Here is a 27,727-nt window from a genome sequence, read left to right as displayed (position 1 = left end):
TTCAACCATAAGCGTGTCTCTGAGCTTCTCCATTTTTTGGATCAGTTTGGTGCCAATTGACCGAGATGTGATAAATTAAGAACCAGCTTACACCATTTGCTTTACTTTATTGTTCCGATTATATGCAGGAGTTTTGGTGTGGATTATAGGTCTTAAAAGTTAGTCTTGGTTTGCCAACTTTGTTGATCCTAATTTATGATATTCACCACTAGGCGTAAATTCAGATGTTTGCACTCTCATGGATGTACTCTGGAGATGGACGCGCTGGTCATCAGGTTATATTCGGTGATGCTTTGGGCATGGAGTATGATACATGCACATTAGCAAAAGATATGCACCAACAATATTTAGCACTTAGATTATTAATCTGAATTTGTGTTTGACATTGTAGTATGGAGGTTTTACTAGGATGCATGTTCTCTTGTCGGTTATTTTCCATTATTGTTGCCCGTGTTTCTTGTTTTGCAACATCTGATGTGTAATGTGATATTGGTCATGATCTAGACATCTCCATCGACCAGATATATATTGTTAGCTTATTATTTCTCTGAAATTACACCGGCCATAATGCACTAGCTCTTCAAAATGTCAAGTACATAGTTTTTTTGGATAGTAACTGTCTTGAGGATAATTATCATCATGATAAGTGTAGAAGAAAAAGTTGTGTTAGGCTTCAAATAATACCGCCTCATCTATGCAGCCTACTATAAAACAAGATACGACACGTAGGGCTTCATGTTCATAAATCATTGTACTACACCGCCATTTTCTCAAAATTTGGGACCAAAGAAACAGACTCAAGTGCATGTTGCACTGTCAACAATATCCACCCAGAGAAGGGGAAGTATCTAAGACAACTACTCCCTCCGTTCGGAATTACTTGTCATAAAAATAGATAAAAATGGATGTATCTATAATTAAAATATATTTAGATACATTCATTTCTTGGACGAGTAATTTCAAACGGAGGAAGTAATTGAGTAGTAATTAAGCAGCTGTCAATAATCACGAGAAAAGCTTGTCACCCTCATGCAGAGGTAAAAAAAAAAAATCTGCCGGTTCATGCACTACGCTGGCAGTACGCATGCAGCACTGCCATCACACTGGCATCCCAGTATCCACTGCTATCATTGAGCCAAAAAGGAGAGGCTGCAGCACCTTGTGCCCACACTCCCGTGTTCGGGCTGGTTTGCTGCTAACACTTGACAGCGCACCGCCTGCAGGTCGACACGTAGGGCTTCATGTTCATCCGTCGAGGCCCAAAGTGGTTGCCCCATATTTACATGAAAAAGGAAACCAGCTCGGTACAATGATTTATTGCCGCCCGTCCCTTTCTTACTACTCCATCTGTATTTCTCGGGGAAGGGGGCCAAGAAGTGGTGGACGAAGAGAGCTGTCCTGTCTATCTTTTTGAATTATTTGCATTGCTTACCAAATGTGTCACATGGTGCTTGTCACATGTGTCGCAGTAATTCAAAGTAGCTGGTCCTGCATGCTAGGTTTCTAGGAAGTACAAAAAACTGCACTCGAATGAATGCTTAAAAATGAGTTTAGATCAGCCGAATCGCAATACCTTTTTGGATACGCGGCGGTATACATATTGAAGATCTCACATTATGCCCCATTACTTGGGGGAAAGTATAGCATGCACTTGCTGTTGCACACTGATGCCTTGTATATCTCGTACGCGTAGCAGCGTAGCACGAACAAGCCTAGCTCTATTCCGCGAAAAAGCAGGGGTGCACAATTTGCGGCCACCTTCCCGCTGTCCCTCCCACGTCGTTCATATAAGGCGCTGCCACCGGCACCGGCCGGGAAGCGCAGCGATCGAACACGAGCCACAGCGAGAGGAGGGACCAGAAACCGGAGACCTACGGCCATGGGAGGCAAGGCGAGGAGGCCCTGCGCGCTGCTGCTCGTTCTGCTCTGCATGGCCGCGCGCATCCAGGGCGCGTGCTGCCTTGGCGGAGGGCACGGAGGCGGAGTGGGCGGCGGAGGGCACGGAGGCGGAGTGGGCGGCGGAGGCCACGGAGGCGGAGTGGGCGGCGGAGGCCACGGAGGAGAAGCGGGCGGCGGAGGGCATGGAGGAGGAGTGGCTGGCGGTGGCCACGATGGCGGCGTTGGCGGCGGCGGAAGCGACGGAGAAGGTGACGGGACAGGAGGCGGCGGAAGCGGCGGCCGGAGGGGAGGCGGCGGCGGCGCTGCGATTATTCCGGGGGCGGGCGGACACAGCACGCCGGCTGGTTCTCGTGCCGGCCGCGGGGTCGGCTGGAGTGTTCCCGGCGCCGTTTCCCTCGCGGCCGCGGCGCTCGTCTGGTGGCTCTGAGCGTACGTACTCCACAACAAGCTAATCTGGGGAGCCAAGTGACTTACTGAATTATAACTAGCTAGTGGATCGCTGCATGTAACCCATGTTTTTACGAGTGATTTCTTGTAGTACTCCCTTCGTTTCTTTTTACTCTGTATATAAAGTTTAGTCAAAGTCAAGCTTTGTAAAGTTTAACTGACTTTATATTAAAAATTATCAACATTCGCAATATGTAATCAATATTGCCAGATGTATCATGCAATGTATTTTCATGCTATATAGTTTTAGTATTGTAGATGTTCATATTTTTCAATATAAATTTGATCAAACTTTGTGTAGTTTAACTTTGACCAAATCTTATACGCGAAATAAAAAGAAATGGAGTGAGTACATCGATCACTGTACTGGATATGCATGCATGTGTAATAATTAAGTAATAGTAGAGCGGTACCAGCTGTATATCCCGTGTATAATTAACTTGTGAGCACTAAAATCCCGTTTATTTCGTGGACAGTTAATCAAGTAACGGTGAATCGAATGCATTTTCAGAGTATCTTGTCTGTTTGGTTGTGTCATGTGTCACTAGCTAGCTGCAGTTAAACTTTACTTGTACGGTCGTATGTGCCGTACTGTCCAGAGTGCTTCAGAGTTCAAAGGAGCGTGCTTTTGTCCGGTATCACACTAATAGGACTATAGGCAACTTAAGCTGGCGTCCAAACGAAGGTAATATATACATGTGTAATTTCTGTTATTTCTAGTGCTCTTTATATTGTCCAAACGAAGTTGATGAATGGCTCAAAAGTTTTACTCGCAAGATATTATATAGTTAACTTCAAAACAAAATTCGGCTTATTTCTTGGGAAATTTATCAAGTAGCGGTAACCCAATAGTAGTTTCGAAGCATCTTCTAGCTAGGCTTGCTTCCGTTTCGAAAAAAAAAGCTAGGCTTGCTTCGTCATGCTACTAGCACTTTTACTCGGCCTTTTTCACTATTCTGACCCTTTGAACGAATTTTGTCACAAAATGAACTCGACATGAAAGTATTTCACGATCTGATCCTTTTAGCAACGCCATAGCCCGTGGCGTTTTTACCCAACATAAAAACGCCGAGCTAGCCAGCGTTTTTGACCAAAGAAGAAACGTCGAAGTGGCTCGGCGTTTCTCACCAGGTAAGCAACGCCAAAGTTCATGGCGTTTGTCACCAAGTAAGAAACGCCATAAAGCTTGGCGTTTAGACCCTGGTTATGAAGCAGTTTTTTATGTTGGCGTTTCTAAGAAGGCCGGAAACGTCGCCGTCCTTGGCGTTTCTAGCCTGGCGTCTCTAGCGGCTGAGGAGAAAGACCCCGACGGGGCAGCGGGTGGGCTGGGTGCCAGTGAAGAAACGCCAAGCCCTATGGCGTTTCTTAGCTGGTCTGCAACGCGAGCTACCTCGACGTTTCTTATTTGGACAGGAACGCTAGCTAGCTCGGCGTTTTCATTTTGGGCAGAAACGCCGCGGGGTATGACGTTGCTAAAAAGGTCAGATCGTGAAATACTTTTATGTCGAGTTCATTTTGTGACAAAGTTTGTTGAAAGGATCAAAATAGTGATTTCGGCCCTTTTACTCTGACGAACTATCGTGAGTACTTGAGAGCTCAAAGGATCGCATCTAAGCTTCTCTCCAGTATCTCACTAATATGGATAGGGAACTTAAGCTCGGAATCCATTTCAAGCGAAGGAAATACCAGTGCGAATTCATAGTGAAGAGAAAAAAAAACTCTCTTTTCTACGATGAGATTCCACTTAACTTTTTTCTACAAAGACTTCACTTTACACGCATCCTCTCTCACTTTTTCTCTCATTTCCATGGTTGTTGTGAAAAGGGTCCCATAGTTTGGAAGTATGTGGAGGAGAGAATATCTTTTTAGATAAAGAAAGAGCTTTGTTGTCTTCCGGGCCTCTGCACGCGTCAAAATGACGCAAATGAGAGAATATGAACGGGAGTTGCTATACACACGACGAAATTACAGCCGATGTGTGCACGATCACATGTGGCAGCGCCATCACAGCGCGTACATGCAGGAGGCAATTGGTTTTTCCGTTAGCTGTTGCATGCATAGTGTATCGTTCGCATATCGTGTAGTCTGTGTCGTGTGTAAAGGTATTTCGAATATGAACTACGCATGCCTCGTCTAACTGTGTTCATATGAGATTAATTGATGGTTATGGTATTTAGCTGATTCCTACCTTGCTACGTCTACGCGACACCAATTTTTCACATGTACAAGGTTCCTATGGGCTTACTCCACATCAACTTTGGATATGACATTCATGATGTGGATATTGCACCCCACAACCATGTATATGATTTCTAAAATTGTTTAATGATTTCTTCCCCGTAGAGGAACGCTAGCTCATGTCTGTGCGATCGAAATTGCAAATTTTCGAAGCATACATAATATACCTAGCTAGTGGACAACTGAGATACGTATGAGCATTTTCTCAACTAAACCTACCAAAGTACGAGCAATTGTGATATGTATGAGCATTCGCTTGTGTGTTGCTGAAAAAGCTAGCAACATTGCTCTTCGAAGTCACTCCCTGCTCGACTCAGATTTCCAAACGGTAGTAGTAGTCACATAGCTAAAGTGATGCCTTCTGTTGTAAGGGCATGTTTAGTAAGGTGGTGTTTGTTTCTCTAGTCCTAGGACTTTTTCTAGTCCCTGGGACTTTTTGAAAAAGACTCACAAGGAGGTGCTTCTAAGAACTTTTAGTAAAAAGTCCCAAAAAAGTCCCACCCTGTTTGGTTTGCTAGGGACTTTTTCTAGTCCCTACATCAAAAAGTCCCTGGAAACAAACACCCCCTAAATTTGATAAGTAAGCTATATTTGTCCCTAAAAATTGTCATTTTAACCAAAAAATAAATAAATCTAACGGATTACCTATCGGGACCGGATTGCATTCCATTATCTTTAGGTCATTGCCTAATTTCTATCTCTTATATAGTTATATCACCAAATAGGTAACCTTCTTTATATATAAAGTAACAACCCACATACAACCACCAACACATGACCCAAAAATCAGACCCCATGTGTGGGAGCAGAGAACTGCATCTATGCAGACATTTTAAGCCACGTCTCCGACCACACCCACCGACAACGCTTTTGACTACCCACCGCCATCACGGACATCTCTGCCACACACACGACCTCTCACAACCCTACTTACCTTCCTCCAGTAGCCATATATCTCCCAAGCCGGCCCGCCTCTATTCGTTTCTACCTACGCCACATCATGGCCACTTCAGATTGTGGATTTGTAGCCTGTCAAGCCGCCATGCTAGCAACCTGCAAGAACGAGTGGGGGAGGGAAAAAGATCCCTCGTGTGCCGCAATAGGTAGCAAGGATAGCCAGAGTGCCGAAGTTGCACGAGACGAGTGACACATGCACATGAGTAAGGGAGACTAGTGGTGAGGGTGACCCCATTGTGTAACGGATGAATGGGGCCACTTGATAGTGTGTTTGCAAACATGTATTTATGTCATAGGTATTTGAGGTGATGGAGAGGAAAGCCAAAAAGATTACATCTTCTTCTCTTTCCTATACCTAAAACCAATTTTCAATGGAAAAATTGACGGCGGAGTTATATCTTTACATTGTAGGTCAATATGTCAAATCCGCAGGAGATGTTCTAAAGGGACTGACTTACAAGATTTAAGAGCTTACCTTTTAGTAGTACTTAAAGATGATGCAAAAAATGAGTAATTAAAAATGAATTTAGATGGGTCGAATCCCAAGATAAACTTACATAAAATTAATGCTCGCTCATGTTGGGTGTATAGGGCGTGTGCACATTCCTCTGTTCTCAATTTAACTAAAAATGTATTATGCCATCCAAATGTTTAGAAACTTCATTTGAATGTGAAACAATGATATGTTTTTGATGATATATAACACATGCTTCGCCGGTTGCTTTTCTATGATAAGACAACACTTTACAAGGCAACCTTGTAATAGCCTGGCTTATTAGGGATGATAGACTACTCATATCAATAAGGAATTTCTTCTTTTCCGGAAGCTCATTCGGAAAGAACTCCAAATTTAAGCATGCTCAGCTTGGAGTAATTTCAGGATGGGTGACCGTCCGGGAAGTTGCTCCCGGGTGCTCACGAGTGAGGACAAAGTGCGCAAAAAAGACTAGTATTGATCTGTGAGGCCAGTCTAGATCCCGCCAGGAGTAACGACCACCGGCAGGTGTGTCCGAGGCGCTACAAGTTGGTATCGGAGCCGACCCTCGCGGTTACACGGATGTTTGCGGATAGGTGCGCGGTCATGTTGTGCATGATGTTTGTGACCTGTCGTGGCACACGGCATGGCACATGTGCCGGACTGGATGCACAGACGTGTTCCTGTGGCCCGACGAGGACGTAGGTTCCTCTGAGTGGGGGTGTATGTGATAGCCTAGCTTATTAGGGATGATAGACTACTCATATCAATAAGGAATTCCTTCTTTTCCGGGAGCCCATTCGGAAAGAACTCCAAAGTTAAGTGTGCTCAGCTTGGAGTAATTTCAGGATGGGTGACCGATCGGGAAGTTGCTCCTGGATGCACACGAGTGAGGACAAATTGCGCACAAAAGACTAGTTTTGACCTGTGGGGCCAGTCTAGATCCCGCCAGGAGTAACGACCACCGGCGGGTGTGTCCGAGGCGTTACAAACCTCTCATACTTTTCTCTCTCGTTCCCACGGTAGCTTTGAAAAGAGTTCCATAGTTTAAAAGTGTGCACATGAGAGAATGTCTTTTTAGCCAAAGAAAGAGCTTATTGCCTCACGGCCTATCCAACCATCAAAATGACGCAAAGGAAAGAATATAGTCTACACACGCCTCATCTAAATGTGTTTATAGGCAAGTGATGGTTATGATGTTTAGGGTGATTATGATCACAGTGGGGTTGAAGCTGCAAATACGTGGAAAAAAATTCACATGTACATGTGTGTCATGGGCTTACTTCACCATCAACTTTGTATTTAAGATTCGTCACGTGCATTTTACACTCACAACCCATGTATTTGTATATTTGACCTCGGAAAGTGTTAAGACAAGATTTATTTCGGACACAGAAATGCTAGCTTTGAGTTTGCGATCGATTTTTTTTTAAAAAGGAAAAATAAATTGGAAGCATTTATACTTATCACATGGACAATTGCAATACTTATGAGCATCCCCCAACAAAACCTACCAAAGATCACATACGAGAACATATCTAGCTAGTGGATCGATGCACGAGCTAGCAAAGGTAGCCTTCAAAATCACTACCTCACTCGACTTAGAATTTATTTTCCAAATGTTAGTAATAGTCAAATAGTCAAGTTGTGTGGTATTTCTATTCCTAATGGACGACTTGGTGAATAGTCCGTGTGGTTAATTTTCGCTGGTTTATTTTCGTCATACTCCCACCATCGTTTTTTTTTCGTCATCCTACCACCTCTCATGGTTTTTTTTCGTCCGGTTTTTTTCTTGGCTTTTTTTCGTCGGTTTTGTTTCGTCACATCCCACTCCCACACCTTCGTCCACCGGTTTTCAGAATCGCAAAGGAAAAAAAAGGCATTCTCTCTTCTCCCACCAGCGGCCTCGATCTGGGATCGCCAGGGATGCCGCCGCCGCCGCCACGGATCCCACGGACGCCGCCTCCGCGGATCGCGCGGCGCCACCTCGCCGCCACCTCGCCACCGCTGGTCGCCATGGCGCGGCGTCACCCCGCCGCCACCTCAGCCAAGCGCCGCGCCGCCCATCCGAACCCTAGCCCGCCCCCTCCGCCCGCCGACGGATCGCTTCCGCTCCTCCACGCGGCGACCTGCGGCGACCTGCGCCTCTTGAAGAGTACGTGGGCGATTCCGGGCGGGTTTTGTTTGGATCTGGGAGGCACTGACTCTCCCGTTCGTCGCGTCGCAGGGCTGGTGAGAGATCTGGATCAGGGCAGGGGCCGTCCCAGGGAGGTGGTGGAGGCGGCCAAGGACCAAGGTCTCGTGGCGCTGCACTTCGCTGCCGGGAAGGGAAGGCCACAGGTGTGCAGGTACCTGGTCGACGAGCTAGGGGTCGATGTGGACGCCGTCGACAATGGAGGTGTGTGCCTCTGCCGTTTAATTTGCCTCTAAACTGTAAATGTGTCTGAACTGTACTCCTATATGGCTCGCGTTCAGAATTGGGCTATAGGAAACTGTATGTTGACCAGCACCAGTTTATTTTTCGAAATAAACCGGGGATTCCGCCATGCCCCGCGTCAAGTCCGGCTCTAGCGGCTGCTTGTTCTACCGGAGGAAGCACTCATGGCGCTGCGATGAGTTAGTGAGCAGGAGCACCCTGCATCTGGTGAGGGCCTTCTTCATCATCTCCCATCAATTGCTATCAGTTGCCACTTGCCAGTCAGAATCGGCCTGCAGACGTTGTTTCTTTGTGCGCATTGGGAAGGTGGCAAAATTGTAATATTGCATCCTTCAACATTCTCTAAGTCAACAGCATTTTGCTGATATATATTAGTCTGCTATGTTGCTGATTATTATGGTCACTCTGAATAATCAGAGTCCTTCTATTTTTGTGTATTTTTTATGACATGTTTTATGTGTTACTGTGAATATTCAGAAGTTGTGCCTGTACTAAGACAGTTTATCAGGCTTTATGCAGTCAAGAGATCAAATTTCACGATTAAGGCATCACAGAGTCATGCCAGACTTCTTTTTTATTCAGAAAGGAGTTATTGTTAGTCTTTGGTAGAGCATGTGGCATCATTCCCATAATATGATAGGGATTTGTAAGATCATATAGTTGCAATAGGCTGTTGTTTTTACTGGCCTCATTATTCTGATGTTTCTTGTTGATTTTTATGGCAACACCTGCAGCTGGACTTTGATGACGGTACACCACCAGAAGATGCTTGGAGAAGAAAATTAAGTAGTTACGCTAATAGACTGAAGGAGTTCAATGTGACGGTCAGAGAAGCATTTAAAATGGTATGAAAAATGCAATAGTCAAACAGAGGTACTAACTATCTGTGTTGTCATTCTTCTGAAGTCTTGAGGAAGATGTCCAAATTATGTTTTCCCCTTGACCATCAGATGAAGCTTGGTCTCCAGCTTTGGTCATATGTTCGAGAGGAAGCTTCTCATGGAAGGGTAATGCATTGGCATCCTTTTATTTTTCTTAAGCATGCATCTAAATTCACGTAATTTTGTATTCGAATTTAGAAGAAAGACACCGAGAAGCCTCAGAATACAAACCCAAACCAAAAACCAATTCCAAACAAATAAAATAAAATTATACGAAAGAAGAAGAACACTGAAACAAAGAACATAAATTTCTGATCATGGCAAAACTATAGCAGCAGCTGCTGACACGGGTCCCTGGTCTGGGATGCTGATGTATCAAGAGCCTGCTGATTGTGCATTTGATATTATTGAATGTTCTACGCAAGGAAAACCAATTTCCGTTAACCGATACCTTTTACCCTGCTAAAACATGCTATATCCTCAAAGATTTACCTTTTTCTCAGTTTCATTCTTTTTCCTTGCTTCTAATACATATTGTTATGGATCCCAATATTGAACAATATTAACAATTTTTTATGATGAATCTATTGAGGTGTACATGTTGATATATGTATTCTATATAATTGTTACATACTGAAAATGGCATCATGATTTTGGATTGTTGAGGTTTGATGAAAACTCACTTGTTCCGTACTAAAAACAAATGCCCTTGAAGATTATTCTGCCTCATGTGTTAAGTTATTTTTTCATGACCATGAGTGCTAAGTAAGATTTGTGATGTATCTTTATCTACACTCTTAAGTTATCTACAAGTGTCAAACCAAGCAGTGCATGATTTTGCTAAAAGTATAATTTCTTACCTAAAACACACCTCTCATTTTTTTAATCATTCTGTTCTTAATTCACCGCAGATGTTTATAACTAGAGAAGGATGAAGCAAAAGGTACTCCTCCGTTTTAGCTCCTGGCCAGCATGATGGTTTAAAGTATGTTTTTTTCGCCCTGTCAGACAACAGATTCTTAATTTCCTGAAATTTTCTCCATGGATGTTCAATGGATGCAAATCTGGAATGTTCTCTTCGGTCTTTGTATGAAAGAATATATATAGCAGTCATGACACAGTACAACAATAACAATTCCTTTCAGCCCCAAACAAGTTGGGGTAGGCTAGAGTTGAAACCCAGAATATCTCGTCATGGTTCTGGCACATGGATAGCTAACTTCCATGCGCCCCTGTCCACGCCGAAGCAAGAAAAAAGTACTACAGGAGATCTGATGTACAGGTGATCACTGAAGCAAAAAAAAGTACAGGAGTTCTGGTGCCAGATTGTTCACACAAACATATCCTTGCCACTTCTACAAGTAATATCTTGCAATATATTCTATGATGCCTGATTGTTTAACACATGGATTGACAAACGTGTTTTGGCTTGTCATGTTTCCGATAATTTCAGTTATTGGAACAAAATAACCAGGGGTACTGGCTAGCTAATGTTTGGTACTGGACTGGACTTTATCAGCCATGATAATGATTTTTTTTTCTAAAGAAAATGTGAATTTGATGCTAGGCTGTTCCCACAAGACCACAGAATGTTGGTCACAAAAACCAATCCAGTTCATTTTATGCCAGTCACAAAAACCTGTTTGTCTTGTCCTCTCTTCTTCTTCCCGGCAACCTTGGCACAATTACTGTGATATTTTGTTTGTGTTCTTCGACAACCTTTATATCACGGGCTGCCTCCACGTCCACCTTCGTCTACGAGCATATATCATCACCATGAGGTGCATACAGCTCATGTGCATTCGAAGTTGATGGAGTGACAAATCAAGTTTCCATTGTGAAATATATTAACTAATGTGTAAGAGATATGCTATCATTTTAATTACTATATTCTAGCTGTTTAGTTCCTAGCTTTTTCGATAATGCATATTAAGTATGTCTTGAAGTAAGCTATCATAGTGTATTAGTTTCTTGTTGTTAAAGACATTGCAATTTACAATGCGTATGGATGGTCAAATTAAGTGCGCCGGCGTGAAAAGGAAATGCCACACCCGAAGATCCTTGTACTGTTTATAATGCGTATGCATTCCTTTACTATTTTTCACCATAAGATCCTTTTATCACTCATTAAAATTTCACAAGTTCTTGCCACACCCGAAGCTTCCGTTCTCGCTGACTTCACCGGAATGCCTGCACCATGTTCCACGGTACCAATTTTTAATCCTGTGTTTAGGTGCTTCTACATGAACCCTGTGCATAGTCTCGATCACCACCCACCGGGGCAGCTACTTCTGCTGTCAGTAGCACTTTCCTCTGACATATGTGTTTTTCTGCCATTGTGTGCTTCTACATTAATCCCGTGTCATTGTATTTAGGTTCTCTAAGGCCTAAACTGTGACTTTTCTTAATTGTATGTCTTACAACTCATTTTATTGTACTAATTTATTCAGTTGCACCATTACTAGGTGGGGAGAGTTTGGGTTCGGAAGGTAGTGGGTGGGAGCGGAGGAAGGAAAGGGGAGAAAGATGTGCTTTCCTCGCTGCAACGCACGGGCAATTAACTATATTGCTAATAATTATGTGATTTTCTATCTTCTTTGTACAATTCAAATGAATTTTGATAATGATCACACCTAATAATGGATATTTTTAACATGTCTTTCCAGGAGGGCTCCTGCAGTGACACTACTATTTTTGCAGGTGAAGCGACAACCAAGTTTCCAAGTTTATGTCAGAATACAAGAGAAGGGGGTTTAGTATTTTGTTGATGGCACATGTTGGAAGGTGCCATCTTTATTTCTCTTATCTTATGGGTTTCCTCACAATAGTTTTCTTACAATGTGCACAATTTTGCAACAATAAACATTGGCTGGGTATATACACTTGAATGGATGATCTGGTTAGATAACATGCACCCCGAGGAGTTTCAGGAATTATGATGTGTTGGTTTTATTTGGTTGAAACCATTAATGGTTGTGTCTGAGTTACTTTACTAGGACTGTTTGGGCATGATGTGTTGCTCTATAACTCCTTCCTATTGTATATTTTTGCTCTCCTTATTGCACATGTTCCTGACAAAAGTGAAGTACTTAATTATGTCGATAGGATGTTGTTTCTCAAAACTCTTAACATCTTGTAGTGTACCGTTAGTGTTAAAATATAAGTCTTATCATCTATTGCATTTCTTCTGTCATTGATTCGAAAGGAACTGTAGTAATTACTTTGCCTAAAGTTTGTGTTATTTCCATTTATGATGTGTTCACTCACTTGTGTTATTAAAATACTTTTATCGCCGGATATTTTTCAAGAAGCTAGCTTACCACTTTGAATACAACCTTAATTATTACATGCATTAGTTTTCTTATTACATGTTGTCATTATTGTAAGCATCAAAACTATCTTCTACAGTCACAACTTATGCTTATGCCTCCATTTAAAAAAAAAACTACCTTCTACAGTCACGGCGTTACTGGGAGCTAGGGTGAGAAACTAAATGTCAACGTGGTTGTGCAGGTCTGCAGGAGGTGCCTTTGAGGACTTGCTCGTCTACTCGAGCTTCACTGTCAGCGAAGTCTCCACTGGGTTGCCTAGATCTGTCCTGAATTGCTTCATTGATGACAATTTGGAGAAGGCTCCGCTGACACTTACAAGGATGTTTTCCTTTGTTAGAAAGACGAGGATGCGCTGGAGATAGACATGGGGTGGTAAGAAAATGACGAGCTCCTGATGGTATTATGCTTGCTGGTCTGAACCAACATGTATTATGTCAGTTTGTTGTTAAGAGTATCTTGAAAATATAAAGCCACTGGAGGGCCAGTCATTCGGTACCATCGTCTTTCCAAGAGCCCATATTTCTGCATGTACTCCCTCCGTTCCAAAATAGATGACCCAACTTTGTACTGACCTTAGTATAAAGTTGGGTCATCTATTTTGGAACGGAGGGAGTATATATTTGTTGTACAGCCTATGCTGGCTTTCCTGCAATAATAATTATCAAAAGGTAATATGCAGCAGCCGAATTCTCTCGACGTTCATTTTGTCATGTTCTTAAGCAAACCCTGCGTTGCCATATTCCTCAAGAGGTGAAGTGGACAGGAAGACACATGTGCTAAAGCAACACAATAAATAGAAAAGCAGTATATTCGGAATCTACCCCTTAGCTTAATTTACAAGTTGTGTGAGTGTGCTCATATATTGATATTATTCTCAGGATAGCAAGAAACATATTCTTTTATTCTGCTAGAATTGAGTAACCAGCTTTAAAATTCGTAACTGTAACCATGTTACGTATGCGTTCCTATTAAAAAGAGAGAGCAATGCATGTCAGCATGTGTGTCTCGGTGTGGCGTGCGCAGCGGATCACAATATTCTTCTAGGTACGTATGAGCTGTGTGCCTGTGTGTATAAGTTGCACAAGCATCTCTATACCGCTCGTCCGCTTATGTCTCCGTTTTCCTCTACTGTAATGTCACTGATAATTGGTTGCTCTATTTCTTTCCTCTCTCTAGCGCACTTGTCTTTGGGTTCCATGCTTCAGTCAAATCAAATCAACAGCATTACGGGATTGCGTGTTGATTTTTTGTTTTTCTTTCACGGCAGTAATTAGGGGATTGCGATACAGTCTTGCCCAACCTCACAACTAAGACTCTCAGTCGATACTATATCCGTGAGATCTACCATTAAGATCCATGCAAAAAAAAAAACAGTTTTTTCTCTCTCTCCTATATGTTAGGTCACTTAACTTAGACTTGGTTAAATTTCAATGGACTGAGACCTAGTGTCAGGACCCCGACTCAATGCCACATCGATCCAGCATGTAACACCTCATATCACTTTGCGGCTTCACGCACGGTATTCCCACGGGTGTCGTCTTACCTTTGCCCGGGACCGTTTGCGTCTTTTGGCACACGTATATGATAGTGTCGCTAGCATCCATATGATAAGGAGCCCGGGCTGACATGGTTAGTCGTAAACCCAAAGTGGCACAAACTTACAGGGACATGCATCCATGACCCAGCATCGAACATGTCGGTCATCAGCGAGTGAATCCAGGCTGTAGCACTGGGCTAGCAGGACTCCGGTGAACCGGGCTGTAGCGGGCTAACAGGACTCCGGTATTCATCGCGTGACATTTCCCCGAAGGGACAGACACAGGAACGAAGAAGGACACATGCCGGCCAGCCTAAGTGTTCCGGAGCAGTAGCAAGCTACCATGGCTCGGTGGAAACACTAGGAGACATTTCCCGGTAAGAGAGGCTACTAAGATAAACAACTAGATAGTCAGATCCCACACATACCAAGCATTTCAATAACATACACACAATATGCTCGATATGTGCAATACAACATGGCATCACAAAATGACTCTACGACTCAGTAGTTTATTCAATAGGCTCCGAGGAGCGAGATATTACAAACATAGGTCTCATGACCCAACATTCAGAGCATACCAGTCAAAGCACATGCGGAAGCTTAACATGTCTGAGTACAGACAACTATAAATGAAAAAGGCTGAGAAGCCTGACTATCTACCAGATCCTGCCGAGGGCACAAGATCGTAGCTGAGGTAACAAGCTAAACGTCGAAGTCCACGTGGAACTACTAGTGAGACTGAAGTCTCTCTGCAAAAACATAAATTAAGCAACGTGAGTACAAATGTACCCAGCAAGACTTACATCAGATCTATCTACATATGCATCATTATCAACAAAGGGGGTGGTGGAGTTTAACTGCAGCAAGCCAGCTTTGACTCGGTGGCTAACCTAAACTACGACTGCAAGTAACTCTTTTGAGGTGGCGCACACGAGTCCACATATTCACCATATCAATACACCACTATGGATCCGCTCCCGTCTCCCTACGAGAACGCCATCCATAGCACTCACGCTTATCTTGCGTATTTTAGAGTATCCACTTTCACTTGTCTATGAACTGTATAAGGGGTCCAAGTATCCATATCCGAGGAATCCGGCTATTCGAATAGATAATGATAACCCTGCAGGGGTGTACTTCTTCACACACGCTTTCGCCACTTACCGCCCTGTACACGTCATGTACCTCGGCAACCTTCAAGCGGAAGCCGGGCGAGGGAGTCGGCCTCGACCTGACTAACCGAACAAGTCTCTAGTCCAGGTTTATCGCCTATTCGGGTTCCATCCGCAAGGAGATCCGGCCGGGGTGTCGCTTACGGCCCCAAACGATGTGAGCAGGGTTCCCAAGCCCACCATCCGGGTGCCACTTGGTACACCGTGCCACTGTGCCTAGTCTGTTCCAAGCCCACCTGTACCGGGTGCCACTTGGTAGACTACTAACACTACCTACAAACACCAGAAACTAGTTGCAACTCCTGGACAGAGATCATGTTGATTAATAAGTCGAGAGAGCTTGGAGCCCGGAGCCCAATGTGTGGTAGTAACTGTTCATGGATCACAAACACAGAACTCAGTTCCTGAGGACGGCTGCAATGAGACAACCCACCATGTACTCCTACATGGCCTCTCACCGCTATCTTTACCAAATCGTGTTCACACACTTAGCTCACACACAGTAGGACATGTTCACACACCTCTGATTCATCCCTGATGAATCAGACCTGACTCAACTCTAAGCAGTAGCAGGCATGACAAACAAGCATGAATGAGTAGGCACATCAGGGCTCAAACAACTCCTACTCATGCTAGTGGGTTTCATCTATTTACTGTGGAATGACAGGTCATGCAAAGGATAAAGGGGTTCAGCTACCGCAGCAAGTAACAGTTGAATCGTTGTTGTCCTAATGCAGTAATAGAGAGCAGGAGCGAGAGAGTGGGATTTTATCGGAATGAACAAGGGGGTTTTGCTTGCCTGGCACTTCTGAAGATAGCGTTGAGTCTTCATCAGTGTCAACGATCACATCGTCGAACCACGTCTATCGAGAGGGGACAATCACCGGCAAACAAGAGAGAACATAATCAATGCAATGCACAATATGATGCATGCTATGACATGGCAATATGAATGTGTTTTGAGCTAATGCAACTAGCAGCAAGTTAAATGGAGTTGGTTTGAACCCTAGGTTCAAATTCAAACTCCACATGTGATTATTTAAATGCCATTTAGTTGAATTGTCCTAAACAGTGGTCATAAGTTGTTCTAACATGCATGAAAATGGTACAGATGGATAGATTGGATTTTTCTGATCATTTTTCATATATAATTTATTTAATTTGGAGTTACGGTTAATTTTCTACGATTTATTGAAGTTTTAGCTATTTCTGGAATTTCCTGATTATTATAAAATAAACTAAATTCCAGAAAAGGAATATTGCGTCAGCATGACCTCACCCTGACGTCATCAGGTCAACAGGGCGGGTCCAGGTCAAACCTAACGTGCGGGGTCCACACGTCAGTGACACGGGTTAAACAGGGGGGGGGTTTAGTTTAGTTTAATTAAAGATTAGGGGCACTAGGGCCCACACGTCAGTGTCAGGGGGTTAGATTAGGTGGTGATTAGCTTAAGCTAATCACCTGATGGCGGGGTCCACCTGTCATGGACCCAGGGGAAGTCAAACCCCGGTCAGTAGGGTCAATCCCGCCGGCGTCTCGACGCCGGCGAGGCCCGGGACGGTGGCGGCCGTCGGAAGCACGCTACAGGGCACGGGCGAGGCCGTGCTTGGGCTCGTTGGAGAGCCCTTGCTCCCGCGCGTTGAACGGTGGTGGTGGCCGTGCCTGTGGTGGCCGGTACCGACGACGCGAGCTCGTGAGCGGCGGCCGGAGTTCGGGTGCGGTCGGGTTCGGCGCTGCTGCTCGCAAGCGAGGGAGTTGAGGCGCTGGAGGGGCTCTACGGGTCGCAGGAAGCACAACGGGTGCACGCCCGTGACCAAATGGTCACCGGGGCTTCGCCGGCGACGAGCCCGTGCGGCGGAGCGTCTCGGCTCCGGTAGAGGGGCGGCTAGAGCTCGAAATCGGACATGGGGTTAGGGGGAAACGAAGCAGGGGCTCACGGGGATCATGCAGGGAGGGTCAGCGAGCTCGGGGAAGCACAAACGGCGGCGAATCGACGGCGACCATCGGCGGCGGTCGAGGATGAAGACGATGGCGTGGAGGCGATGCAGAGCTTCCCGAGGGGCTTGGCTTGGTGGGGAGGAAGAGGGGGTCGAGGCGGAGCTCCTGAGCTCAGCGGAGGGGCGAGAGGTGGCCGGTGGCTATGGATGCGACGGCGGCGCCCTCCGGTGGCTCTCGGTGGTGCTCCAAATCGAGGGAGGGAGAGAGCTAGAGCGAGCAGGGAGGAAGGATAGCGGTCGAGGACGACTCCGTGGCGTTGCTAGAGAGCTCGGGGAGGAAGCAGGAGGTGGCCAGGGGAAGCAGGAGGTGGAGCCTGCGTGCGCGGCGCCTTCTCACGACGACAGCAGCAGCTTTGGGGCGAGGGGAGGAAGACGACAGAGAGGAGGAGGTGGGCTGGGCCGCTGGAGGAGCTGGGCCAGGTAAGTGGGCGCCAGGTAAGTCCTTCTGCTCTTTTTAAATTTTTTCTTCTGTTTTGTTTTATTTAATATCTTTTGCCATTGTTTTTTATTTAAACAAATTCAAACAATGCCAAAAACTCCTCTGAATATTTTTATTTTGCTAGATGGACTTTTCCAAAAGCTCATAAAATATTTCAGGGGTATTTGAAATTATATTCTAGTTATATGAATATAATTCAAATTCAAATAACTAATGATTTAAATTCCAAGTCCCAAAAATAAATCCTTAAAAATGTTCAATATTTTGGTTGGGACCAGAACCCTTGCCAAAAATTATCAAACATTTAAGAAGAGCATTTTGGAAGAATGAATGAGATTTTTAGGGTTTTGAGGCTTCTGAATTCCTCAGTTCAAGTTTCAAAAATTTAAACATGATGCACAGATGGAAGCAAGCATAGGTGAGGCCAGAACTAGGGATGTGACAACTCACCCCCACTAAACAAGAATCTCGACCCGAGATTCAAGTGTAGGGTAAGACGATGGGGAACGCAAACTAGCACAATCTTCACGATCCAGGTTGCACTTCATAGGAACGTTGATTCGATCACCATCATTGTCTTGAAGTCTTGCTCTGAGAAATCCTGCCAACATGACATGGAGGGAAGAAGGAGACTCTAGAAGGGTCGATCTTCTCGAAGATCGAACAACTCAGGATCAACTCATGGGATGAGACATTGACACATCTCTCGAGCTGAGACACGAAGCATAGATCTGAAGAAATGGAGTGAGACAGATGACGAGGGTTCGCTAAGTAGACAACAATTCCACACCTAAGAAGGTGGTAAACGATTGTCAACGTAGCGAGGAGTTGAGTTGCCATGATACCACGACGAAACATCCTGGAGGAGGGTGATTCGTAGATTATTACCTTAAGTGGCAAAAAGAATTACCTTTGATATAGAGATCATTGAGACTCTCTATATCAGCCTAAGGCAAATCACAACAATCGATTGGCGGGGGTCGATAGAATGGCATACTCGGACTTGGATGATGTGGATTACCTTGTTGAAGACAACGTAATGGATGAATTTCCTTATCACCGGAAATGGAAGAGACCCATGGTAGAATGGCACATTGGTGGTGCAAGCTGGGAACAAAATGCAAATGCTGGAAATGATTCTGGTAACTAGGGAAGAACCCAACAACAGAGAGTGAATTCACTCTTTGAAAAGGTCATAGCATTGCCGAGGAAACTGAGAGCAAACCCAGTTAGTGCTGATGATAACACCTAGCGCTTGTGCGTGCTCTCAAGAACTTGAGCATTTCCACAATCATCAAGGTTTTATCAACATCCGTGTCAAGGGTGCTGACAACACAACATACTACCATGATGGCTAATGATGGATGATGCAGATGCAAAGGAAGATAACACTTTCTCAGATTTCACCTTAGCGAGGCCAAGGAAGCAAAATCTGGATGATCGACCGAGAGACATTTAGCACTCCGCTTCTAATGTTCTCCTTGACGTGCTAGTGTATCCCATTCATAGATATGGTTTGATAACTAGAACATCAAGTAAAAGGTCGGACTTCGGAAGCTCAAGAATCCATAAGGAGTAACTTATTGGAGTAAAACCCTACGAAATCCTTATGGGAAGGTGGCCAACTTCTTCAATCAGGATACTACAATAATAGGTCCTTCGGCTGGGTGGTGTTGGCCACGACATCCACTTTACCAGTTATCGAGGGACCAATATTATAGTTCTTGGGAAATGTTCCAACCATCATATCTGCTTGAGATTCAGATCTGGTTGGTGTCAGGATATTCCAGACTCATCGCGTCTAGGAAGAAAAATGAAAGTTTGCAACAGAATTCGACGAGATAACGTTGCGAGATTCTCGGGAAATGGACTACGATAGCAAGCTCCAAACATGAGCTGGTTCTGCTACACACATGTGAACACGCTGTCCCAGACAAACATGATCACATGGTAGTCTTACAATAAAACACTACCGAGTTCTGGTAGGGAACCATCATCGGGGATATCAGAGTCTTGTGCATTACCATGGATTAACACTTAACTCCTTCCCCTGAACAAATCAGTCAGTGGCTTGGGGTGCTACGGAACACACATGGAGTGGAGGTAATTAATCTACCAAACCATAGTATACTTTTCACATGCATGACTGACTTGGGACGATTCTAGAGGAAACAAAACAAACCTTTCTCAAACCCACGGCGGCAACTTACATCAAATGCACGTGAATCAAAGGAAGTCACTTCTTTCAGCCAAACATATACCTCAGAGACGGAACTCGAAGGCATTGTTTACAAAGTTTCCAACACTAGCTTAATGTCCAACAGAATCATGGAGAAGATAAGGATGTTGTCGATGGGCTCAACAACAATTCATCCGGGTTCCCTTTTTAAAAGGAATTCCATAGTTAAGTGAACACGGCGATAGCATTGGTCAGACCAAAGAATATAATGGTGTATGCTCGAGGAAAAACCACGAGTAAGACAACATTACGAATATCGTTGGTTCTGATTTGATTTGACGATAGCCCATACTCAATCAAAGGTTTGGGTAAGATAATAGATCCAACAATTGATCACAAGGACCAATCGATGAAGATATCATCTTTCTTCAACACACACTACACAAGAATATCCCTTTGGAACGAACTAAGTCAGGCAAGCTTTTATCTTCCAACTCTCCAAGTTGTTGTCTAGCTTAACCAACTAGCTCAGGGATATCTAACACCGATCTTGGAGAGAGGGTGGTTCACAAGAAACCAACTTGATCACGAGCTCAACATAACAGTCAGGGGACAACCTGGTAATACTTCCGAGAAGATATTCGGAAAATCACGAACCACCGATATGTTACTAAGATCGAGGACAATCCTGCTTTTCAGGGCAAGACGATATGATCAATAGAGCAGGGATTTGAAATAATCCTAACTCATCGATCGAGGAGTGAACCAGGAGAATGGACTAGGTAGCACGATCAATCTTAGAATTGTCCATTTAACTACCAAGCAACGGAGTTGCTAGGAGTATTGATTTCACACATCCCGATTCACTTGTCGACATTCCGGTTGCAACAACACGGAAACCGAGAAATTATCAATGATGATAAGAAGTATTACTGCGTCAAGAATTCATAAGATGGTGTGCAATTCCCATGATATTCCTGATATAAAGATGGTAATACTTCAAGGTAGAACAGAATCAAAAGTTGGGCTGGCACTTTGATCTGCGGAGCACCATTGCTTTGACCCAATCCTAGATATGGATGAGGTACTGGAGTTTGTTTCTCCTAGTCATTCCGGAATAGAATGGCTTGACAGACCACAAGAGTAATAGGCATCGATGAACGAATGCACACATAATCTTGACTATCAATTGATAGACGAGGGTCAGAAGACAACTAAAGAGGGACAACTCAAAGGAACATACGGTTTTCTGAGTTGGGGATGCATGGTTTAGCATGTTGAACGAAGTTCAACATATTTCTTCCGGATAACCCATGCAAAGAGGTTGAACTGGCAGAGTCACAATTATGAATGGAGAACTCCTCAAGAGTACTCTAATTATGATTTTTTTGTTCAAAGAACTTCTGCCTTATTGATTCATGGTATTTGGAAGAAGGAAATACCACGAACTTCGAGGACTATCGCAAAGTTACTAATAACCTAAGGGAGCTAGCAATTACTATCAACATGAAGTAAGTAGGGTGAATCTCGGGTTCAAACCCAAGGAGTAGAATACCTATTGCTAAGTGGCATCACGGGATGCTTTCGAGAATAATGGCCAGAATCATCACACTGGGACACAAATCATGGCTAAATTACTAGATGATCCCCTAAGATACCTAGGGTCATAATAATAGCTCCAACATATACGTTGAGGCAATAGAGTACCTCAACTCACCGTTTAGTGTGATTAACCTGGCCCAAAGGAACATAAAAACCAGAGGGAAAGGATTTGCAAATGCATCAGATTGTTTAGAAACCTGGGATGACTCGGACAGCATAACGGCTATAAATGCTCAAAATGATTTGAGACATGCTAGAAAAATGGTGGCATAGCCACTCAGAAGCACAATATCAAGGTTCCGAGATCAACAGTTAACATGCAGAAGTCGTAGGAACTGAACTCAAGCTTAAATCCAACAATCTTATAAGTCTACGGATTAGTAACACGTGATCCTGATAGAAAGAAGAGATAGCCTAGTTCCTTAACCCCGTAGGAAAGATAAGATGACTCAGATCAGAAGGGCATGAGGTATAAGGAGTAAAAAGAGCCTTACGTTCCATCCCACAATCAATTCCCTTATATAACTAAAGAATTTCTAGACTCAACTTCGACCAGTTTGGCTTGGTAATCCTACAGGCAGTCAAGCTCTGATACCAACGCTGTCAGGACCCCGACTCAATGCCACATCGATCTAGCATGTAACACCTCATATCACTTTGCGGCCTCACGCACGGTATTCCCACGGGTGTCGCCTTACCTTTGCCCGGGACCGTTTGCGTCTTTTGGCACACGTATATGATAGTGTCGCTAGCATCCATATGATAAGGAGCCCGGGCTGACATGGCTAGTCGTAAACCCAAAGTGGCACAAACTTACAGGGACAGGCATCCATGACCCAGCATCGAACGTGTCGGTCATCAGCGAGTGAATCCAGGCTGTAGCACTGGGCTAGCAGGACTCCGGTGAACCGGGCTGTAGCGGGCTAACAGGACTCCGGTATTCATCGCGTGACATTTCCCCGAAGGGACAGACACAGGAACGAAGAAGGACACATGCCGGCCAGCCTAAGTGTTCCGGAGCAGTAGCAAGCTACCATGGCTCAGTGGAAACACTAGGAGACATTTCCCGGTAAGAGAGGCTACTAAGGATAAACAACTAGATAGTCAGATCCCACACATACCAAGCATTTCAATAACATACACACAATATGCTCGATATGTGCAATACAACATGGCATCACAAAATGACTCTACGACTCAAGTAGTTTATTCAATAGGCTCCGAGGAGCGAGATATTACAAACATGGGTCTCATGACCCAACATTCAGAGCATACAAGTCAAAGCACATGCGGAAGCTATCATGTCTGAGTACAGACAACTATAAATGAAAAAGGCTGAGAAGCCTGACTATCTACCAGATCCTGCCGAGGGCACAAGATCGTAGCTGAGGTAACAAGCTAAACGTCGAAGTCCACGTGGAACTACTAGTGAGACTGAAGTCTCTCTGCAAAAACATAAATAAGCAACGTGAGTACAAATGTACCCAGCAAGACTTACATCAGATCTATCTACATATGCATCATTATCAACAAAGGGGGTGGTGGAGTTTAACTGCAGCAAGCCAGCTTTGACTCGGTGGCTAACCTGAACTACGACTGCAAGTAACTCTTTTGAGGTGGCGCACACGAGTCCACATATTCACCATATCAATACACCACTATGGATCCGCTCCCGTCTCCCTACGAGAACGCCATCCATAGCACTCACGCTTATCTTGCGTATTTTAGAGTATCCACTTTCACTTGTCTATGAACTATGCAAGGGGTCCAAGTTTCCATATCCGAGGAATCCGGCTATTCGAATAGATAATGATAACCCTGCAGGGGTGTACTTCTTCACACACGCTTTCGCCACTTACCGCCCTGTACACGTCATGTACCTCGGCAACCTTCAAGCGGAAGCCGGGCGAGGGAGTCGGCCACGACCTGACTAACCGAACAAGTCTCTAGTCCAGGTTTATCGCCTATTCGGGTTCCATCCGCAAGGAGATCCGGCCGGGGTGTCGCTTACGGCCCCAAACGATGTGTGCAGGGTTCCCAAGCCCACCAACCGGGTGCCACTTGGTACACCGTGCCACTGTGCCTAGTCTGTCCCAAGCCCACCTGTACCGGGTGCCACTTGGTAGACTACTAACACTACCTACAAACACCAGAAACTAGTTGCAACTCCTGGACAGAGATCATGTTGATTAATAAGTCGAGAGGGGCACTTAAGCATCCCAATGTGTGGTAGTAGCTGTTCATGGATCACAAACACAGAACTCAGTTCCTGAGGACGGCTGCAATGAGACAACCCACCATGTACTCCTACATGGCCTCTCACCGCTACCTTTACCAAATCGTGTTCACACACTTAGCTCACACACAGTAGGACATGTTCACACGCCTCTGATTCATCCCCGATGAATCAGACCTGACTCAACTCTAAGCAGTAGCAGGCATGACAAACAAGCATGAATGAGTAGGCACAACAGGGCTCAAACAACTCCTACTCATGCTAGTGGGTTTCATCTATTTACTGTGGAATGACAGGTCATGCAAAGGATAAAGGGGTTCAGCTACCGCAGCAAGTAACAGTTGAATCGTTGTTGTCCTAATGCAGTAATAGAGAGCAGGAGCGAGAGAGTGGGATTTTATCGGAATGAACAAGGGGGTTTTGCTTGCCTGGCACTTCTGAAGATAATATAGCTCTTCATCGGTGTCATCGATCACATCGTCGGTACACGTCTATCGAGAGGGGACAATCACCGGCAAACACAGAAGAAACATGATCAATGCAATGCACAATATGATGCATGCTATGACATGGCAATATGAATGTGTTTTGGGCTAATGCACCTAGCTATGATTTAAATGAAGTTGGTTTGAATACATGATTCAAATTCCAACTCCATATATGATTATTTAAATGCCCTTTATTTGTTTTGTCCAAATCAGAGGACAAACATTGTTCAAACATGCATGAAAATGGTACAGATGGATTCCTTGAATTTTTCTGATAATTTTTCATATATAAATTATTTCATTTGGAGTTATGGTTAATTTTCTATGAATTTTAGAAGTTTATACAATTTTCTGGAATTTCCTGAATTATAATAATTCCAGTAATTCATTATTGCGTCAGCCTGACGTCAGTGTGACGTCAGCAAGTCAACAGGGGCTGGTCCGGGTCAAACCTGACGTGTGGGGTCTACACGTCAGTGTCATAGTTAGTTAACAGGGGGTTATCTGCTTAATTAAAGGATTAGGGGGGGTCGGGGCCCACTGGTCAGTGTTAGTGGCTAATTAGGTTTAGTTAATATTTAACTAAAATTAGCAGGGCCTGGCCCCACTAGTCAGCGACCCAGGGGAGGTCAAACCCCGGTCAGTAGGGTCAATCCCGCCGGCGTCTCGACGCCGGCGAGGCCCGGGACGGTGGCGGCCGTCGGAAACACGCTACAGGGCACGGGCGAGGCCGTGCTTGGGCTCGTTGGAGAGCCCTTGCTCCCGCGCGTCGAACGGTGGTGGTGGCCGTGCCTGTGGTGGCCGGTACCGACGACGGCGAGCTCATGAGCGGCGGCCGGAGTTCGGGTGCGGTCGGGTTCGGCGCTGCTGCTCGCAAGCGAGGGAGTTGAGGCGCTGGAGGGGCTCTACGGGTCGCGGCAAGCACAACGGGTGCACGCCCGTGACCAAATGGTCACCGGGGCTTCGCCGGCGACGAGCCCGTGCGGCGGAGCGTCTCGGCTCCGGTAGAGGGGCGGCTAGAGCTCGAAATCGGACATGGGGTTAGGGGGAAACGAAGCAGGGGCTCACGGGGATCATGCAGGGAGGGTCAGCGAGCTCGGGGAAGCACAAACGGCGGCGAATCGATGGCGACCATCGGCGGCGGTCGAGGACGAAGACGATGGCGTGGAGGCGATGCAGAGCTTCCTGAGGGGCTTGGCTTGGTGGGGAGGAAGAGGGGGTCGAGGCGGAGCTCCTGAGCTCAGCGGAGGGGCGAGAGGTGGCCGGTGGCTATGGATGCGACGGCGGCGCCCTCCGGTGGCTCTCGGTGGTGCTCCAAATCGAGGGAGGGAGAGAGCTAGAGCGAGCAGGGAGGAAGGATAGCGGTCGAGGACGACTCCGTGGCGTTGCTAGAGAGCTCGGGGAGGAAGCAGGAGGTGGCCAGGGGAAGCAGGAGGTGGAGCCTGCGTGCGCGGCGCCTTCTCACGGCGACAACAGCAGCTTTGGGGCGAGGGGAGGAAGACGACAGAGAGGAGGAGGTGGGCTGGGCCGCTGGAGGAGCTGGGCCAGGTAAGTGGGCGCCAGGTAAGTCCTTCTGCTCTTTTTTAAATTTTCTGTTCTGTTTTATTTTTATTTAATCTTTTGCCACTGTTGTGAATTTAAAATAATTCAAACAATGCCAAAAACTCCTCTGAATATTTTTATTTGGCTAGATGGACTTTTCCAAAAGCTCATAAAATATTTCAGGGGTATTTGAAATTATATTCTAGTTATATGAATATAATTCAAATTCAAATAGCTAATGATTTAAATTCAAAGTCCCAAAAATAAATCCTTAAAAATGTTCAATATTTTGGTTGGGACCAGAACCCTTGCCAAAAATTATCAAACATTTAAGAAGAGCATTTGGGAACAATGAATGAGATTTTTAGGGTTTTGAGGCTTCTGAATTCCTCAGTTCAAGTTTCAAAAATTTAAACATGATGCACAGATAGAAGCAAGCATAGGTGAGGCCAGAACTAGGGATGTGACACCTAGCCATACTCATTGTGATAAGTTAGGATTAGCTCCTAAAAGTTGTTGCTCGCCTCTACCCATCTTTGCCCTCCTCCCTACAGCCCAAGCGGGCCGCCGCACGAAGCCTGGTTAGGCTGGGTGGTGGCGGGGCTTTCTCCTCCCCGTCTGTCTCTGGTGGCGTAGGGTGCGGCGGGTCCAACGGGGGTGCGGCGCTGTGTGTAGGGCTTGACAACGGGGTTGTAAGTTGCAACGCTGGTAGCGTGGCCAGTGCTGGTGGCGTGGCTGAGGTGGTGGGGGTGCGTACGCGTCCCGGAGTCCGATCGGGCCTTCCTCCCCGGCTTCTGGACGACGGCGTGCAGCATGTGCGTACATCTCTAGGGCCCATCCTTGGCGGTGGATCTACCCTCCTCTTCGGCAGACATGCGGTTGTTGTGGCCTCTCGCCAGTCTGCAGCAGTAGCCGTGGTGGGGCGAAGCAGGGGAGCTTCGGCAGGGTCGGGGGGGGGGGGGGGGGGGGGAGGTCGGTACGAGGGATGGGGGCTCCGCCGTTGTTGAGTCCCATGTCGTCGGCATAGAGGATGCCAGTTATGGTCGTGTGTCGTTCCTCCCCATTCCCCTTTCCCCAGCCTGGTGCTTTCTGGCAACGCTTCAGGTGGGACGGGCGTTGCCGATTTCGGCGGTGGTTGGAGTTGGCGGAGCTATTTGAAGCCACCCCCTTTGATTTTCTCAGGGCGGTCTGGGTGCAGAGCCACGACCCTAGCGATGGGAGGCGCGTTGATCTTGGGCGGATTTGCGCGGCTTGGGTGCGGGCGAGCAGACATGGACTCTCGGGCGGCATGGATGCGGGTGGTTGGCGGAGCAGGGTGCGACGGACGGGGTCAGAGAACCAAGGTACATCACGTGCCCAATCTTTGTACTAGCCGTCGGCGGCGGCATCCACAGACGTTGTTTCCTTCTTGCAGGCTCCGTCGCGGTACTCTCACCCACTTCGTGTTGCTCTGGGTGAAAACTTGATCCACGAGATCAGACGGTGGCGGCTATCCGCAATCCTGCCCTTTTTGGAGGCACTGTTTTGGAGTCCTCGCTTCGGCGTTGGTCGTCTCACATGGATCACTCATGTGGTGGTCCGTCGACTAGAAGCGGTTCTTCTCTGCTCATTCGTAATATGCTTGGTAGTCGTTGGGGTGGTTTGTCGGCACCTTTATATCTTGCTTCGGGTGTGTGTTGAGCGCGGTGGTAGCGTGTGTTTATATCGGTCTTCTCAGATGTATGAGGTGATGGTTGCTTTATAATATAGGGGGGGGGGGCGTTTTCGTCATTAGGGGATTGTGTCCTGGAGAGATAGAGAGGGCTAGAAAGAAAGAGGGAGCGAGGGTGGGAAAGAGACGGTTAGGGAGAGAGATGGAGGGTGGT

General features: G+C 45.8%; 1 long non-coding RNA gene across 6 annotated transcripts; it reads left to right on the top strand.

Moving 5' to 3' along the window:
• The first annotated feature begins 7,859 nt into the window (after positions 1-7,859).
• LOC123138342 (uncharacterized) lies at positions 7,860-13,164 on the top strand. Of its 6 annotated transcripts, XR_006469002.1 has the most exons (9): positions 7,861-8,171; positions 8,244-8,414; positions 8,492-8,660; positions 9,188-9,298; positions 9,404-9,460; positions 10,246-11,192; positions 11,800-11,914; positions 12,001-12,118; positions 12,848-13,164. It is a non-coding gene; the product is annotated as an uncharacterized lncRNA (long non-coding RNA). The 6 variants fall into 6 exon arrangements; XR_006469040.1 differs by having other exon boundaries at positions 7,860-8,171; positions 9,188-9,277; positions 9,360-9,460; positions 10,246-11,914; XR_006469035.1 differs by having other exon boundaries at positions 7,860-8,171; positions 9,188-9,460; positions 10,246-11,541.
• Positions 13,165-27,727: the final 14,563 nt, after the last annotated feature.

Source organism: Triticum aestivum, chromosome 1B, assembly GCF_018294505.1.
Source record: "Triticum aestivum cultivar Chinese Spring chromosome 1B, IWGSC CS RefSeq v2.1, whole genome shotgun sequence".
Classification (NCBI taxonomy): domain Eukaryota; kingdom Viridiplantae; phylum Streptophyta; class Magnoliopsida; order Poales; family Poaceae; genus Triticum; species Triticum aestivum.
This window is presented reverse-complemented; position numbering and strand designations above follow the sequence as displayed.